Source organism: Anomaloglossus baeobatrachus, chromosome 1 (assembly GCF_048569485.1).
Source record: "Anomaloglossus baeobatrachus isolate aAnoBae1 chromosome 1, aAnoBae1.hap1, whole genome shotgun sequence".
Taxonomy (NCBI): domain Eukaryota; kingdom Metazoa; phylum Chordata; class Amphibia; order Anura; family Aromobatidae; genus Anomaloglossus; species Anomaloglossus baeobatrachus.
The window spans coordinates 679,300,135-679,313,652 of record NC_134353.1 but is presented as its reverse complement, the minus strand read 5'-3'; positions in this window follow the sequence as shown (position 1 = coordinate 679,313,652).

Here is a 13,518-nt window from a genome sequence, read left to right as displayed (position 1 = left end):
TCATGGAGTGGTCTCAGATCAAGGACCTATGCACCCTTCTGCACAGTTTCGACATGGCGACAAATATGTTTAGCGCTGACAATGCCATTATCAGCATGACAATTCCAGTCATTTACATGCTGGAGCACACGCTAAACACTATTCGGAGTCAGGGGGTGGGATAACAGGAAGGGGAGGAAGTATAGGAGGATACATATGTGCAAGGGACAACAACATCACCAAGGTCCAGATGTTCATCAACACCAAGGCGGCAGGCATAGGACCATGGGAGACAGGGATCAACAAGGGCGCATGGTAGCAGGCAAAATGTTGAGGAAGGTGCAGGAGAACATGAAGAAATGGAGGACGAACTGTCCATGGACATGGAAGACTCAGCGGATGAGGGAGACCTTGGTCACATTTCAGTTGAAAGAGGTTGGGGGGAGATGTCAGAGGAAGAAAGGATGGTTAGCACCTCTATGCCACAAACACAGCGTGGACTTGGTCCAGATGGCTGCGCAAGACACATGAGCGCCTTCTTGCTGCACTATCTACAACATGACACTCGTATTGTCAAAATTAGAAGAAATGATGACTACTGGCTTGCCACACTATTAGATCCCCGGTACAAGTCCAGATTTTGTGACATAATTCCAGCCATAGAAAGGGACGCACGTATGCAGGAGTATCAGCAGAAGCTTTTACTCGATCTTAGCTCGGCTTTTCCACCAAACAACCGTGGTGCACAGAGTGAATCTCCCAGTTGTAACTTGCCAAACATGGGACGGTCTCGTCATCAACAGTCTAACCGTACCAGCAGCACCGTATCTGGTGCTGGTAAAAGCAATTTTATTGAATCATTCAATAATTTTTTTAGACCATCCTTTGCAAAGCCAGCAGAGACAAGAAGTCTGACACATAGTCAACGCCTGGAGAGGATGATACAGGAGTATCTCCAAATGAACATCTATGCCATGACTTTGCAAATGGAGCCTTGCTCATTTTGGGCTTCAAATCTTGAAAAATGGCCTGAGCTCTCCACTTACGCTTTGGAGATCTTGTCGTGTCCAGCTGCCAGCGTTGTCTCAGAACGTGTCTTCAGTGCTGCTGGGTGTGTGCTGACAGATAAGCGCACGCGTCTGTCCAGTGACAATGTGGACGGACTAAGGTTCATCAAAATGAACAAGTCATGGATCCGCAAGGACTTTACTACCCCTGTGTCATCCTGGGGAGAGTAAATGCTTGTGTATTTGGAATGTGCTTGATGCAAATCTACCTGTGAAGTGTACAACTGGGGCACAAGTGCTGCCACTGAAGGGGTGTTTGTGTGGCCCAATTTTTGGAAAAAAGGGAGACTCTGCTTGGAGTAACCCTTTCTTGCAGTGTTTCTAAAAATTATCCAAAATGAACAGATCTGGGATCAGCAAAGCCTTTGCTACCTACCCCGGTGTCATCCTGGGGACGGTTAAGGATGGCGTATTTTTGAATGTGCTTGATGCAAATCTACCTGTGAAGTGTACAACTAGGGCACAAGTGCTGCCACTGAAAGGGTGTCTGTGTGGCCCAATTTTTGGAAAAAAAGGGAGACTCTGCTTTTAGTAACCCTTGCTGTGTTTTTAAAAAGGAGCCAAGATGAACAAGTCATGGTTCAGCAAAGACTTTGCTACCTACCCCGGTGTAATTCTCGGGACGGTTAAGGATGGCGTATTTTTGAATGTGCTTGATGCAAATCTACCTGTGAAGTGTACAACTGGGGCACAAGTGCTGCCACTGAAGGGGTGACTGTGTGGCCCAATTTTTGGAAAAAAGAGAGACTCCGCTTGGAGTAACCCTTGCTTGAAGTATTTCTAAAAATGATCCAAGATGAACAGATCTGGGATCAGCAAAGACTTTGCTACCTACCCCGGTGTCATCCTGGGGACGGTTACGGATGGCGTATTTTTGAATGTGCTTGATGCAAATCTACCTGTGAAGTGTACAACTGAGGCACAAGTGCTGCCACTAAAGGGGTGTCTGTGTGGCCCAATTTTTGGAAAAAAGGGAGACTCTGCTTGGAGTAACTCTGCGGTGTTTTACATGATTTTAGAAGGGCATGCCATGCCTATATCTGTGTCTCGTCCTCTTTTTCCTCGTAACGCTGTTTTGTTTTCGCATGAGAATTTGTTCTTGTCACTTTCCTATGTGTTTGTGTTGTGTTGTGAGTTGTTTGTCACCTTTTGGACACCTTGGAGGGTGTTTTCTAGGTGTTTTTATGTGTTTGTGATTGCCTCCCATTGTGTCCTATGGAGTTCGAGTGGTTCGCCGAACCGAACTCAAACGCGACCTCTGTTCGGCGAACCAAGCTCGAGCCGAACCGCGACCGGTTTGCTGATCTCTAGTCCCGAGTAGAGTTAAGCGCGGTTCACGGTTCGAGGTTCTCCAGTTCGCGGCTCGAGTGATTTTGGGGGCTGTTCTAGATCGAACTAGAACTCGAGCTTTTTGCTAAAGCTCGATAGTTCTAGATACGTTCGAGAACGGTTCTAGCAGCAAAAAGACAAGCTAATTACTAGCTGGCTTTCCGCTGTAATAGTGTAAGTCACTCTGTGACTCACACTATTATGAAATTTCAGTGTATAGTGTGCGGGAACAGCGCATTCAGATCACTGCTGTTTGGATAATGGCGATCGCCATTTTTTTTTTTTTCCTTGTCTTCCTTCCCTAAGCGCGCGCGTGTAGTGGGGCAGGCCAGCATGTCAGCCATTCCCAGACACACACACAGCTAAGTGGACTTTTAGCCAGAGAAGCAACGGCATGTGTGATAGGATGTCCATGTCACATGTCCCTGCATTATAAAAACGGACATTTTCCTCCAGCACGCCATTATCTGCCTTCTGCGTCTTGGTGTCAGTCACCGCTGGCATAGCTCCTGTCTCCGATACTGCTGTGTACGCTCTATACACAGCGCTATACAGAATAGGGATAGATGTTTCTTTCAGCCTTTGTAAGGGCTAATACCGGCAGGGTCAGAGCCATAGGTGTCAGGTCCGTGAAAACAGATTTTAACAGCTACACAAGATGACAGCGTCTGTGTAGCTAAGGTCAGGGATTTCCTCGCTGCATTTCCCCATTAGGAGGGATAGAAAGGGAGGCTTCCTTTCCTCTACCCAGACCCACAACCCTGCCACTGTACCCTCCTGCCCTTTGCACACTCAAACTCATTGTTACTAAGCCATTATACTAGCAAACACTGAGGAAACTTAGTGGCATCCTAAAAGTGGCTGTTGGAATTCATTATTGTCCCACTAGTGCAAAGATATTGCAGCACATCTGCCTGCATTGCACACTCAGACTCATTGTTACTAAGCCATTATACTAGCAAACACTGAGGAAACTTAGTGGCATCCTAAAAGTGGCTGTTGGACTTCATTATTGTCCCACTAGTGCAAATATATTTGCAGCACATCTGCCTGCATTGCACACTCAGACTCATTGTTACTAAGCCATTATACTAGCAAACACTGAGGAAACTTAGTGGCATCCTAAAAGTGGCTGTTGGAGTTCATTATTGTCCCACTAGTGCAAAGATATTTGCAGCACGTCTGCCTGCATTGCACACTCAAACTCATTGTTACTAACCATTATACTAGCAAATACTGAGGAAACTTAGTGGCATCCTAAAAGTGGCTGTTGGACTTCATTATTGTCCCACTGGTGCCAAGCTATTTCTAGCACCTCTGCATGACACCCTCCTGCTCTGTTTTTAATAAGCTATAATAATAGCAAAAAATGCTGCCATTTAGTGGCATACAAGAAGTGGCTGTTGTACTCCATTAGTGTTAAACTGGTGCCAAGCTATTTCTAGCACCTCTGCATGACACCCTCCTGCTCTGTTTTTAATAAGCTATAATAATAGCAAAAAATGCTGCCATTTAGTGGCATAAAAGAAGTGGCTGTTGGACTTCCATTAGTGTCCCACTATTGCAAATCTATTTCCAGCACCTCTGCATTGAACACTCAGACTCATTGTTACTAAGCCATTATACTAGCAAACACTGAGGAAACTTAGTGGCATCCTAAAAGTGGCTGTTGGACTTCCATTAGTGTCCCACTGGTGCAATTCTATTTGCAGCACCTCTGCATGACACCCTCATGCACACTTTGCTACACTAACTTTATAGCAAACTCAGGGAATTCCTTGCTGCATTTGATCATTCGGAGGGATAGAAAGTGAGGCTTCCTTTACTGTCCTGGTACTTACAGAACACGGCCACTGTACCCACCTGTCCACTTTTGCCACGCTATTTAATTTGCCCAAAGAGCTGACTCTTTTTCTGCCTTCCTAAAATTGTCTGTAATACTAAGGCGAGCTTTGCACACTACGACATCGCAGCCCGATGCTGCGATGCCGAGTGCGATAGTGCCCGCCCCCGTCGCAGCAGCGATATGTGGTGATAGCTGGCGTAGCGAAAGTTATCGCTACGCCAGCTTCACACACACACTCACCTGCCGTGCGACGTCCCTGTGGCCGGCGACCCGCCTCCTTGCTAAGGGGGCGGGTCGTGCGGCGTCACTGCGACGTCACACGGCAGGCGGCCAATCAGAGCGGAGGGGCGGAGATGAGCAGGATGTAAACATCCTGCCCACCTCCTTCCTTCCGCATATCCTACGGAAGCCGCAGTGAGGCCGGTAGGAGACGTTCCTCGCTCCTGCGACTTCACACACAGCAATGTGTGCTGCCGCAGGAGCGAGGAACAACATCGGACTGTCGCGTCAGCGTAATCATGGATTACGCCGACGCTGCACCGATGATACGATTACGACGCTTTTGCGCTCGTTAATCGTATCATCCAGCCTTTACACACTGCGATGTCGCCTGCGATGCCGGAAGTGCGTCATTTTCAATTTGACCCCACCGACATCGCACCTGCGATGTCGCAGTGTGCAAAGTGCCCCTAAGTTAGTGTTCCTTTGCTGCCAAGCAAGGTACAACACATGTGCATTCTACACTCCTTTCCATTTCTGGAATGCAATTGTTAAATGAAGGTAGTCCAGCCAATCTGTGACGAAGGAGCAGGTGTGGATATAATGTAGCCTGCATCCAATGTTGGTTTTCTCGATGTCTGGCAGCTCAACAATACCATCTGTTTCCACTTCCAAAACAAGTGATGACCTGCCAATCACACTCCCTGTTGCGTGTAAAGGGGTGGAAGTTCAGTGTGAAAAACCATGTGAGACTGCTGTCCCCACAGTCACAGAGGATGAAGAGCACACAGATGCACTTGATGGGGCAGGCGGTGGTTGCACAGGCACGCTAGGCTGCATTGTAGCACAGTGAAATTCACATTTCGACTTATGCTTCATTTTAAGTCGTGTACAGGGTGGGCTCCCCAGTATGCAGCAAAACCAGGCAACAGGAAAAGGACTCTAGTCAGTTGGGTTGATAAATGATTGTTTAACTTTACCAAAACAAACAATAAGAACCATGCATACAATTTAAATAATTGAACAATCTATTCTGTTGCCTACTACCTGCTATTCCCTCTGCGTAGCAGTAATTGTGTGTTTGTGTGTGTGTGTGTGTGTGTGTGCGAACACGACTTACCAGTGGCGCATGACAAGAGCTTCCCAGTTATCTACCTAAACATAGACAAAACACATTACCCCCCCTGAATACCCTTGTTAGCTGAAGCCTCACAGATAAGGCAGATGATAACAGTGTGAATGCAAACCACACAGCTCTGCAACACAGTCATGAAAATCTTGAAAAGCAACAGTCAATGCAAACATGTGTCGCTGTCCCTCTATGATTTAAACTGTACATGACAATTTGACAGTGCAGAGGCAGCAAGTCTTATTGTCTATAAATAGTCAGCCTACCCAGAACAGATATGTGTTTTGCTAATAAAACAAAGTTTTGCAGTGCCCGCATTATTGTCTGGGCACAGCCTACCGTACCCGGGTACTGTGATGTCCAGTTGCCATAAATACAGACTTTACGCTCCTCTCACGGTAAGCAGTAGAGACAGCACCGTAAGAATGTTGGTCTGTGGCACAGGATGCTGCTCACTGGCGTTACGGTACTCCTCACCAAACTACAAAATGACTCCCCTCACAATTGAACGAAGTGTTTCCGCGGTGGCTCCTTGCTGTAACACACACCTTTAGCTTTTCCTTCTGTTCATAGACAGCATCTCCAAGTCCACACCCGAAGAGCAATTTATCCTCCACGTCTAAGTGTGGAGAGGCAGCTAGTGCGTATGCGTGTGCCGATTTACCCCAGCCACAGCCTAACTACAGTGTTTTGCCTAGTGAGTATGCTCAGCCTGACTGTGCCATTCCTGAGGCTAAGTCTTCATTTCGGGATACAGCGCATGCTCCCACACTTAGTGCAAAAAGCCTCTTTGCACAGGTACTTGCATTCCGTGCCGGGTCTAAGTCCTGTTTTGTGCCTAGACACCATGCTAAAGCTGATAGTCTTTTTTCAGAGGCTGTATTTCATGCTACTGAGCATGATCAGGCACTTACTGCATCAGAGGCTGAACTCTTTGGCCCTGCCCCTGATGTGGGGGGCCCATATAGACCACAGGGCATCAGGTGTCCTGACGATGTGGCCAGGCCACTCCCAAATGGCTTGCAGAGGCCCGCCCCTATGACTTGTCACCTCATTATTCATGGGCAGACGATGACTGGTGAGGTGTTTGTGTCGTGGCAGCCATGAGGTCATTATTGAAGTTGCGGTTCCAAATAGGACGCTAGTTATGCCACTCATGACGTGTCACTCTGCATTTGTCTCCAGGAGGTGCATTGTGGTCCACCCTGGTTTGGGGCAGACCCAGGTTATAAAACGGGCTGGAGCAAACAAGGAGGTGCGCAGTCTTCTATTATGTTCCAAAAGAGCACACCTCCATGTGTTGAACCCATTGCGGCTTTAGGCCAGAGGTAGGCAAGGATAGGGCGTCGATGCAGGCCGCCACCACAGTTGGTAACGCAGAACGGTTAAGACCAGCTCCTGTCCTACAAGTCCTGCTTGTGCAGCCCAGTGGCATTAACAGGCCTGCTGCTGCTGATGCGCCTGCTGTCCACAGGTGTGGCCCCAATGCACACGGTCAGTGTACTGAATGGCCCCTGTGATGTTAACAGGGAGTTCCTGGGCTGGGTGGGCGTGTGGACCCTGTGACGCTAACAGGGCTCCCAGTCTCCAGATCCGAGTGGCATCTAACTCGGTTCAGGCTACTATTAGTTTCATAGCCACACAGCTCTGTATCCTCGATCTAACCTTCCAGTTGCCAACCTCTCCTTTTCCATCTGGGAGCACGGTGGACACTGACTGCTGATGGGGATATATACCTTTCTCTTTCTTTTCTTATTAATTTTCGTTATATAGCGGTAACATAGTATATACCACCTTATCCAAATCTGCCAGTCCCACCGTATCAGATGGTGTTTCTTCAGCAAATGTTACTTTTGCTTAACCACCAAACCCACGGACAAAAACTTTTTTCCCCTTTCCAACACACCTGTTCCCCTTTCCACCAGCATCTGTCCTTGTTCAACTCATTTTGTATATGACCAAAAGTGCAACTCTGCAGGGACACCGTACTCAATGCCATCTCAGCACAGCAGCCAGCCCTCGGTCCCTCAGATGTGGACAAGTAAAAGACCATTTCCTCCTATCCATGACAAAGCGTTGAGATTCACTCTGTGCAGCACTGGTGTTTAATGGAAAAGCAGATCTAAGATTGCGTACCACCTTCTGCAGATACTCCTGTATACGTGCGTCCCTTTCTATGGCAGGAATTATTTTGCCAAATTTTGTCTTGTACCGGGGATCTAAAAGTGTGGCAACCCAGTAGTTAGCATTACTTCAAATTCGTACAATCCGAGAGTCATGTTGTAGGTAGTGCAGCAAGAAGGCGCTCACGTGTCTTGTGCATCCAGGAGGACCAAGTCCTTGCTGTGTTGGTGGCGGAGAGGTGATAATCGTGCCTACTTCCTCTGCCTTCTCACCCCAACCTTGCACAACCGAAATGTGAGCAAGCTCTCACTCATCTGCTGAGTCTTCCATGCCCATCGCCAGTTCGTCCTCCAATTCTTCATGGGCTCCTGCACCTTCCTCAACTCTTTTTGCTGATACTATGCGCCCTTGTTAATCCCTCTCCCCCACCATGACTACCACCTAGGTGCCGCTGACCATCTGGACCTCGTAGATCTTGTTATCCCTTCCGCATATGACTCCTCCTGTACTTCCTCCCCTTCCTCTTGTCCCAACACCTGACTCTGAATAATGCTTACAGTGTGCTCCATCATGTAGATGACCAAAATTGTCACGCTGAGAATGGCATTGCCAGTGCTAAACATCTTCGTCGACATTTGTAAACTGTGTAGAAGAGTGCATAGGTCCTTGATCTGACACCATTCCAGCAGCGTGATCTGCACCACCTCTGGATCAAGTTAGGCCAGGCTATATGTCATAATGTATTGCAGCAGGGTTCGGCGGTGCTGCCACAAACGCTGCAACATGTGCAGATTCAAATTCCTGCGTGTCGGCACATCGCATTGCAGGCGTTTAACCACCAGACCTAAAGACTTCTGGAGCGACGAAAGTTGTTGAGCTGCTGTGTGCGAACGATGGAAGTGAGCACATAGCGAGTGTACCTGCTGCACAAGGCCATGTAGGCCGGGATGGTGTTTTAAAAATTGCTGGAGAATTAGATTCAACACGTGAGCCACACAAGGCACGTGTGTCACATTGTCACGGTGAAGGGCCGCACCCATGTTTGCATCATTGTCACACTCGGCCTTCCCTGGCTGCTTGTTGAGTGGAGACAACCATTGATGAAACTTGGTCTCCAGAGCTAACCGTCCACAACTTCTCAGCGGTGTGACTCACATTTCCCATACATTTCAAAGTAAACATTTGACCGCATGATGGCATTGAGCTCTGCTGCCAGCATAGTAAGGAGGAGGTGTGTGGTTTTCCTTGTGCGCAGTTACAAGGAAGGGTGCCCTGACCACACAGGGTTTGGGCCGAGGTGAAGGACCCACACGAGGTTGAGGAGGCAGAAGCAGTGTATTAACTTCTACATACAGAGGAAGGATTGATACAACTCGTGGGGACAGTAAGACTTGTACAGCAGACCCTTCTCCATCTCTCCCCATAGTAACCCATTGCCCAGTCAGCGACATGTAACGCCCCTGTCCATGCTTACTGGGCCAAGTATCTGTGGTGAAATGCACCATGTCACACAGTTTCTCAAAGAAGCGGTGATGTTTAGTGCGACTGTGACGCCCTGGGCAAGCCAGGGGTCACAGGTCATCACACCACCACACCCTACACCCCAGTTAGGAACACCAAGGCTACCAAAATCCTTGTTGCCTTCCTCCAGGGGCTGATGTTCACACCAGGGGGTGGGCCAGGCGGTTGGCTCCGCCCACCGAGGAAGACACAGCCGTGGAGGCGGGAGAACCAGGCAGTTGAGCTCAGGCAGAGCTTGAGTGAGGAACAGAGATAGAGTTTGGAGGAGGAAGTGGAAGGAGTGGAAAGTGAAGCCAAACTAGAGTCTGAGGAGGAGTAAACAGTAGAGTGAGGAAAGAGAAGTGAAGTGGAAGGAAGGAGTAGTGAAGCTAAAGAGAGAAGCTGAAGTGACAGTAGTAAAGCCTGAAGTTTGTCTGGCTGTGTGCCCGGACAGTGACAGCAAGGTCAGCAAACGGCGGTGATAGTCCGCAGGGATGACTGCTCGGAGGTTGCTGGAAGGACCGCGGACGGGTAGTGGCCCGGCGGTCTGGAGCAGTATACGAAGAACAGTCAGCACCAGGGAAGGGGCCTTTCGGATCCCGGCAAGGCTAGGAGTCGCCATAATTTGCCAAATCCATCAGTGAAGGGGACGTCTGTCTCCAAACAACCAAGTCCCGATTGAAGGCAACAGTCCGACCGTTACAGAGAGACACCGCCACCGCCAGGGCACCAGTTTCTCAGGGCCAGCGCCTGCGGGCAAAGTAGGGCTCCTCCGGCCCATAATCAAGCCGGGGAGCGGGTTACCGGTGGGAACCCATCGCAACCATCATCAACTTAGGAGCAGGACAGAGGGACCGTCACCGTCACCTACTGGGGAAAGCAAGTGCAGCCGTCCGTGGGAACCATCTTTCCAGCCGTGTGTTTTACCGAAAACTGTGTCAACGTCTCAGGCTGAGTGAGTACCACAGTGCCGCAAGGCACAGCGCTGCCCCCGCGTCCCTGCGCCCACCAAGCCCTACATCACCCACCTAATCACTGGGCCCCAGGATCACCAGCCCCTACCCACAGAGGGGCAACACAACAACTGGCTGCTCCATACCATCCTTCCCGGGATCCCCATACAGAGCAGCGGTGGTGTCAACAAATCACCACAACCGTGGGTGGCGTCACGGACAATAACCAATCCCCACACCCAAAATCCCCTTTCACTCACGGGGGAGGAGCTCCGCTAGAGTCCCCGGGATCCGGCCCATCGCTCGAGCCACCGAGCAGCAGCAGGCCGCAGCAGCCGCGGCAGCAGTGGGAGAGCGCGGCGTCCCCTCCTCCGCCCGCGACACGACATGCTGGTGTAGCGCGTGCACGCCTTTGTTGGAGAAGGAATGGCGCCTGGGCATTGGCTCTTGGGGCACTACGATGGGCATAATGTCTCGAAAATCCTCGGTTAAAAAGGTTGGAAAGGAAGCATTTTGGTAGCCAACAGTTTGCAGATGCTGAAAGTCAAGCTCTAAGCCATGTCATGCCCTTCTAAAAGCATGTAAAACACAGCAAGGGGACTCCAACCACAGTCTCCCTCGTTTCCACTAATTGGGCCACACACACCCCACTTGACTGGCATCAGTTAACCCCCATTTTCAAGATGCAAAAGATGCTTTGCATGAAGCACTCTCAAAAATACGCGTGCCTTTCACCTCCCCTGGCTGAGCCAGAGGAAGAAAAGTCCTCTGAGAGCCATGACGTGTTCATCTTGGTTCTTTTTTCAAAAGCGAGGGGACTCCAACCACAGTCTCCCTCGTTTTCATTAATTGGGCCACACACACCCCACTTAACTGGCATCAGTTGACCCCCATTTTCAAGATGAAAAAGATGCTTTGCATGAAGCACTCTCAAAAATACGCGTGCCTTTCACCTCCCCTGGCTAAGCCAGGGGAAGAAAAGTCCTCTGAGAGCCATGACTTGTTCATCTTGGTTCTTTTTGTCAAAACCGAGGGGACCCCAACCACAGTCTCCCTTGTTTCCACTAATTGGGCCACACACACCGCACTTGACTGGCATCAGTTGACCCCCATTTTCAAGATGAAAAAGATGCTTTGCATGAAACACTCTCAAAAATATGCGTGCCTTTCACCTCCCCTGGCTGAGCCAGGGGAAGAAAAGTCCTCTGAGAGCCATGACTTGTTCATCTTGGTTCTTTTTTCAAAAGCGAGGGGACTCCAACCACAGTCTCTCTCGTTTCCACTAATTGGGCCACACACACCCCACTTGACTGGCATCAGTTGACCCACATTTTCAAGATGCAAAAGATGCTTTGCATGAAGCACTCTCAAAAATACGCGTGCCTTTCACCTCCCCTGACTGAGCCAGAGGAAGAAAAGTCCTCTGAGAGCCATGACTTGTTCATCTTGGTTCTTTTTTCAAAAGCGAGGGGACTCCAACCACAGTCTCCCTCGTTTTCACTAATTGGGCCACACACACCCCACTTGACTGGCATCAGTTGACCCCCATTTTCAAGATGAAAAAGATGCTTTGCATGAAGCACTCTCAAAAATACGCGTGCCTTTCACCTCCCCTGGCTGAGCCAGGGGAAGAAAAGTCCTCTGAGAGCCATGACTTGTTCATCTTGGTTCTTTTTTCAAAAGCGAGGGGACTCCAACTACAGTCTCCCTCGTTTCCACTAATTGGGCCACACACACCCCACTTGACTGGCATCAGTTGACCCCCATTTTCAAAATGAAAAAGATGCCTTGCATGAAGCACTCTCAAAAATACGCGTGCCTTTCACCTCCCCTGGCTGAGCCAGGGGAAGAAAAGTCCTCTGAGAGCCATGACTTGTTCATCTTGGTGAACGTTAGTCTGTCCACATTGTCAGTGGACAGATGCGTGTGCTTAGCTGTCAGCACACCCCCAGGAGCACTGAGCACATGTTCCGAGAAAACGCTGGCTGTGGGACACAACAAGATCCCCAAGGCATACGTGGTGAGCTCAGGCAATTTATCCAGATTGGAAGCCTAAAATGAGCAGGGCTCAAGTTGCACAGTAATGGCATGGACGTTCCCTTGCATATACCCATATCTGTGTCGCCTCCTCTTTTTCCTTGTCCAGCTCCTTTGTTTTCGCATGAGTATATATCCTTGTCACTTTCCCATGTGTTTGTGTTGTGTTGTGAGTTGTTTGTCACCTTTTGGACACCTTTGAGGGTGTTTTCTAGGTGTTTTTATGTGTTTGTAAATGCCTGCCATTGTTTCCTATGCGGTTCGAGTTCGGTTCGTCGAAACGTTCGTCGAACCGAACTCGAACAGGACATCCGTTCGCCGAACCCGGCCGGTTCGCTTATCTCTAGTCCTGAGGTGTTCTGGGAGGGAACAAGACAGTGGAAGTTTGAGTTCTGAAGTGAGAACAGTGTGGAGTGACAGCGGAGTCAGGAGTTGGGGACCTTGGACTACCGGACTACTCACTAGGTGGCAGATGGCAGACAGGGCCACAGGCAATGGAGATCCGGTCGCGGGAGAACTTAAGTGGACCAAGGCAGGGTTGTAGCCCGCCGGTGCCGACAGCGGGAATCCGGTCCAGAGGCCGTGCACAGTCGGGGTGTCTGGACCCTAGGGCGAGGAAGGTTTCAAGCCTTTTGTCAATTAGCCAGCCAGGGACAAAATTCCATGTCTTGTCCCACCAGCAAGCCCAGAGAGCGAAACGGAAGCCCAACGTAGGGGATAGGGTGTCCGCCAGAACCACAGAGATCCCACGGGTCAGATTTCGCGGGCTACAGCTGCCAACATACAAGTTACTAGGAGTGGACTTTCCCCATTTCAAGTGCAGTTGTCCTCTTGAAGACAAACACTGAGTGAAGGAGGAAGGGACCCCTGTTTGCTGTACCAGGGTGTGGGACCCGAATACACCCGCCGGAGGTTACCGGTCACTGGCAATTTGGTTTACCACTGGACTCTGTGTGAATTTCTTTGGAACTGTGAGTACACCACTCTTGCCCGGTCCAGCCCTGCATGACACTCTCCGCAGCATACTTACCCGTACTCCTGGGCCCCGGGACAACACTTCCCCTACTCGTGGAGGAGATGCCATCCTGCTGCCCCACTTCATCAGCCCCGGGCGTTCCATATGCAGGCAGCAGCCGTGCTACCAACTCTCACCGCAACCCATGGGTGGCGTCACTGACAAACGTTTCCCCTGTAAATACACCCTTTCTACGGTTGTGAGGACGGACAGACACACGAGCCCGGGTACGGCTACCACTCGAGCCACAGTAACGAACCTGGATCCGAGCACCCCCTTGCAGTGGTCCGGCCCCTGTCCGCAACAACCCGAAATTGGCG